The sequence below is a fragment of the Podarcis cretensis genome, assembly GCF_951804945.1.
Source record: "Podarcis cretensis genome assembly, chromosome: 3".
In the NCBI taxonomy this organism is placed as follows: Eukaryota; Metazoa; Chordata; class Lepidosauria; order Squamata; family Lacertidae; genus Podarcis; species Podarcis cretensis.
Window position 1 is genome coordinate 7,159,299 of NC_137172.1, and position 6,000 is coordinate 7,165,298.

The following is a 6,000-nucleotide window of genomic DNA, read 5'->3' on the forward strand; positions in this document are numbered from 1 at the left end:
ATGACACATACAAATTCATTATACGAAATATTGCACTGACTGGGATAAAAAAACTCAACTTAGAAGGCCTCATTGAAAGGCAGAAGTCATCAACAAGCACTGAAAATATGCCAAAAGGGTTTCCAGATGTCTGCAGCCACAACCAGCAGCTCAACACTCTTAAAATCGGCCGTGTTCCGCAAAATCACAACACTGTCATGTCGCCAGTCAGATCTGGATATGTTTCAGCATGATGAGACATACAACTGGGTAAGGTCAGACTGCCTAATCTGATTGGCAATGGGAGCCTGACATTCTTTCTGATTTCTTTTTTGAATAGAGAGAGAAATAAGTTGCAAAGAGTTGCATGCACACTTCTTCAGATACACAGATTTCTGCTTGCACACCAAAGCTTGTAGCCAGAACAAACTTAGTTGGTTTCTAAGGTGCTACTGGATTTTTTATTTTATTCAGACCAACACGGCTATGTACCTGATTTTGAGAGAAGAGAATATCCTTTAACATTTCTCCAATGAAAGTGGGAAAATGTCATCCTATTCAATAATAATAATAATAATAACAACAGCAACAACAAACTATTACTTATTACTTATTAAAGGTAAAGGGACCCCTGACCATTAGGTCCAGTCATGGACAACTCTGGGGTTGCGGCACTCATCTCACTCTATAAGCCAAGGGAGCTGGTGTTTATCCGCAGACTACTTCCGGGTCATGTGGCTGCATGACTAAGCCGCTTCTGGTGAACCAGAGCAGTGCATGGAAATGCTGTTTACCTTCCCGCCGGTGCGGTATCTATTTATCTACTTGCACTCTGACATGTTTTCAAACTACTAGGTTGGCAGGAGCAGGGACCGAGCAATGGGAGCTCACCCCCTGGCGGGGATTCGAACCGCCAACCTTCTGATCAGCAAGTCCTAGGCTCTGTGGTTTAACCCACAGCACCACCCACGTCCCTTATTACTTATACTCTGCCCATCTGACTGGGTCACCCCAGCTACTCTGGATGGCTTCCAGCATATACAAGAACATAATAAAACATTTTAAAACTTCCCTATACAAGTCTGCATTCAGATGTCTTCTAAAGCTTGTGTAGTTGCTTACCTATCTCCTTGGGACATAAGTGGGACATCCCAGGATCAAATCAGAAACTGGGACAGTTTCTGTAACTCTGGGACTGTCCCTGGAAAATAGGGGTGCTTCGGGGGTCTGGAAGTGATTAACACTGCAGGATTCAGGACAAGCAAAATGAAGCCCATTTCTACATAGCACAACTGTGGAGTTGACATCCTCAAAGTGCAACAAATCGGATGGCTTTGAAAGCGTTCTGGGCAAACTCCTAAAGAGGCTGCCAATGGTTGCCAGCCATGTCTGCTATATACTCCCACCACTTGCCTGTCCTGTTTGGGCTGGGGACCAATACATGGGTTCAAGGTTTATTTCTCCCCACTCTGGGTTCTGAGAAACCATTTTTCCAGTTCTGCCGCCTCTTCCAGCAACAGTTCAGGCAAAAGGCCACAGCCAAGCCAACGTTCTACACCTTTTTTTGGAGTAAGAGGAAATGAACGTAGGGGATTTCGAAAGCGACTGCAGTTAGGTAAATGTTTCAGGAAATCACTTTTATCTTCTTACAGGAAAACACCAAACTTAAAACCATGGAGAGACCTGGTCTGAACAAAGACATTGGATTCTTATCTCATTATACACGAGAAAGCCATTTTTCACCTTCTCACCCCTTGCTTTTTCCTGTAAAACCTATTGCAGTCGTTAAGAGTCGTCAACAGGCTCATCACAGCTATCTGCCAATCACCCAATCCCACCACCCTTCTGAGTAATACCCCTCCCCACCTTCTCACTATATAGAAGGGCCTGGTGACTTCTGTTTCAGTGTATCTGAAGAAGTGTGCATGCACACGAAAGCTCATACCAAGAACTAACTTAGTTGGTCTTTAAGGTGCTACTGGAAGGAATTTTTTAATTTTGTTTTGACTATGGCAGACCAATACGGCTACCTATCTGTATTTGGAGATATGTGATTTCAGCAAATGCTCAGAGGTGATTGATTAGCAAAATAAGCTTCAGCTGATTATTCTTGTTGAATACATCCTTGCAAATGAACCTTGAAGGGAGGGGGGAATGCAGGAATTTGCCTTTGGCAGGAAGTCAGGCTGGGCTGCTCACATTTCTGATTTTCATATTTTGATCACATCATGTGTTTGGATCTGATGTGTTGTCATGAACTGGATCCGGTAATAGCAGTGCTTTTTTCCCCCCTAAAAGAAATGTTTAGGGCTACTCTCATTTTCCTACTCATATTGAAATGCTGCCCCTCAATGAGGCCAAACTTAGATTCACAAAATATTTAGGAGTATGCATACCCCTGTGTACCCACAGAAAAAAAGGACCGGGTAATAGTAACAGTTATAATAGTCCTTTGCAAATTTTGTTGCATGTCGAGGTCCCCAATACACCCCAAAGGAAAACACAATTGACACTTATTTTTTGTTTATTTTTTTTGGCATAATTTTGGCCACAACTTTATTCAAATACAGCAATGTGAGTGGTTGCTTAGGAATTGGTAGCACTAACTGCCCCCGCACGGGGACAGCTCTGACATTCACACCCCCCACGAAGTCAGGAAGGGTAAGTCACCTGGGGAGAGAGACGGGACTGGGAACCATGCCTCACCTCTCCCCAGCATGCTCCCAGGGGCTTGCGTGGCCCTAGCCCCTTGCCAGGGGGTTTCGGACAAAAGCATGGGGGAGCCCCTGGGTTCCTTTAATGGTAAAACCCTTCAGCAGCAGCAGCAGCAGCATTTTGGAGGGGCAGGCACAGCCAAATCCGTAACCCCCCAGCAACCAATTCCAGACCAATGCCTAACCGCAAACCTTACAAGTTGTGACGATTTGCTACGCGGTAGGCGGAAACCAAGTGGCACACACTAATCAGCCAAATGGCAAAATTCCTACCGGGCCCCTGCCCCAAAGCAGACGACCCCATGACAGGCAATAGCAAGGTCAAGCAAACAGCCTAACATTAGGGAAGGGAGGGCGGGTGATCCGAAGCACGCAGCGAAAGAGGACGTCCGTTGCTGCGTGCCTTGTATTTAACAAATAGGGTTGTCAATCACTAAATGGCAACATGTAATTTTCCCCAGTAACAGCCCGCCCCTGCTTACGAGTTGGCCAAACCATCTGCCCAGAAACAGCAAGGTGTCTTGGAATCCCCAAGCGCAACACGTGCTCTCCGTGATGGAGAACACACTTTACCAATTCCTTCTGGTCAAGTAATGATGCTTGGAAATATATAACAAGTTGAACAAAAAAAGAAGAAGAAGTTTAAAATAACTTTTTCTAAAAAAAATCAAAAAATCCGAGGCCTTCCTTTTAGGAATTCTAGGTGCCGAAATCCCAAGGGAGCAGATAAGACTAGGAGGAGGAGGGAAGTCCAAGGGAATCCTTGGAATCTTGTTTTTATGTTGTAAGTTGGACATGTGACTGTATAAAGTTAATTTAAAAAACCAAATAATTTTTTTATTTTTTTTTACAAAAAAATGATGCTTGGGCATGTTCAATTGATATAGTTGCTATATAGTGTGTGTGTGTGTGTGTGTGTGTGTGTGGAACATTCTTGAGCAAATGTAAGTTTTTATATGTTTGAGCTTTGAGAAATACATTTGCCACCAACACTGGAAGTTTGAGATGTTTCCTTAGAGCAACAGAAACGTTAGGCACATTATCCAGGAGTTTTTGTTGCACTATGAAGAATAGTACTCCTTGTATAGACTTTGGAAGTCTTTGAGCTATTGCTAGAAATTCACGACACAGATATTCAGCATCACTATCTTTGTTTCCACTGAGTATGAATTATTTTTCCAAATTGTAGCAGGTCTTAAGTATGTACATCTTCAGCAGATTTTTCTGTTGATGCTCTGTATATCACACAGGTAGCCAAACAGGCCATTATATAGTTGCAGCTGTTGGAATCTCTCTTCAACAGATTGTATGAGCGTGTCTAAGACAGCATAGTAGAAACTTATTTCGAATTTCTGCTTTGGAACTCGTGGCACCTCTTCTCAGGCCATGTACTCAAACTACCGTTTCATTTTTTCTAATTTGCTCTTTCTCAAAGTTTGCATACCTCCCAAGCACCCTGGAAAAAAGGGACATCCCAGGCACAACAAATCAACAACATCAAAGTGATTAATTTAATTAATTTAATTCTCCCGGGGTATTTTGCAACTTCATCCCAGTTTTTCACAGAACGCAGCACTTCAGGGTGCGGGTATTTGGGCAGTTGTTGAATCTCTCCTTCATCACAAAGCCTGAGGCACACCGGAGCTTCCGCAGTAAGCAGTATCCCCAAGGCCAGAGGCAAGAGATTTTCCCGTCCGGTGGTGGTGCAACTGCCTGCCCGTTCTCTGCTGGAAAGGGGAGGGGGGGAAGGCAACAATGATAGTGTTGGAAACATGCAAAGGACACACAGGGGAGGAGAGGAGAGGAAGTGCTTTGGTGGGACTCATGAGTTGAATCCCTTGCAATCACTGCAACAAAACATGTATGCAGCAAAACATATGTAGTCATACAACAAAACATATGCAGTCATTAGCAGTCGTCAACAGGTTTACCATACCCATTGAGTCAATCACCCATCTCCCACTACCCTTCTGAGAAAATCCCCACCCCACCCTCCCACTATATACAGTGGTACCTTGGGTTACAGACGCTTCAAGTTACAGACTCCGCTAACCCAGAAATAGTACCTCGGGTTAAAAACTTTGCTTCAGGATGAGAACAGAAATCGTGCTCTGGCGGCGCGGCGGCAGCAGGAGGACCCATTAGCTAAAGTGGTGCTTCAGGTTAAGAACTGTTTCAGGTTAAGAACGGACCTCCGGAACAAATTAAGTACTTAACCCGAGGTACCACTATATAAGGGTCTGGTGACTTCTGTTTCAGTGTATCTGAAGAAGTGTACATGCACATGAAAGCTTATAGCCAGAACAAACTTAGTTGGCCTCTGAAAAATTATTTATTTATTTATTATTTATTTTGACTGTGTCAGACCAACACAGCTACCTACCTGAATCCACAAAACATATAATTATTATTATTATTATTATTTATTATTTATACCCCGCCCATCTGGCTGAGTTTCCCCAGCCACTCTGGGCGGCTCCCAATCAGTGTTAAAAACAGTACAGCATTACATATTAAAAACTTCCCTGAACAGGGCTGCCTTAAGATGATTTAATGTATCATCTATCTATCATCTGTCTGTCTGTCTGTCTGTCTATCTATCTATCTATCTATCTATCTATCTATCATCCATCCATCCAAGAAGTCTTGTTGGAAATGGAATATTTTCAACAGGTGCCAACAGAACAACGAAAAAGTTGCCTGTTGAATATATAATTTAATGGAAGGGGAGTCCAAAGCATAGGTGTTGCCACATTAATGTCCAATGCTGATATCACGCAGATCATATCTCCTGATGGGATCACAGAATCGTAGAATCATAGAATTGTTGAGTTGCAAGGGACCCAAAGGTCATTTAGTCCAACCCCTGCAATGCACAAATCTTTCACCCAACGTGGGAACCACAGTTCCTCAGTGAAATACACTCTTTTTGTTGTTGTTGTTGTTGTTGTTGTTGTTGTGAAAGAACCCCTCAGCTTACCATCTGCCTGATAAGCAGCACGCTCAGTCTCAGGATCCTTGCTGTCCTTCACTTTGCCTGTAGACCACAGATCTAGCCTGGCTTGGCTATGGAGAACCAAGAAGAGGACTACAAAGATGAAGTGAAGTGTCTTCATACTTGAGATTGAGCTGTGTCCCCAATTTCTGGTGGAAGTAAAGAGTCCGAGAGTTTCTGGAACTTCTGGAAAGGTGTGCAGAGATCTTACTATTTATTCAATCCCCCCCCCCCTTCTCGCTAAACACCAAGAAATTAGTAACAGGATTGAGTCAATTCTATGTCGTCATTCTTGAAGGGCAGCTCACGTTG

General features: G+C 43.5%; 1 long non-coding RNA gene across 1 annotated transcript; it reads right to left on the bottom strand.

Annotated features, from left to right (window-relative positions):
• Window positions 1-4,199: 4,199 nt before the first annotated feature.
• On the bottom strand, window positions 4,200-6,000 carry LOC307211958. The gene is made up of 2 exons (XR_013836642.1): window positions 5,674-6,000; window positions 4,200-4,420 (listed from the first exon to the last, which is right to left on the bottom strand). It is a non-coding gene; the product is annotated as an uncharacterized lncRNA (long non-coding RNA).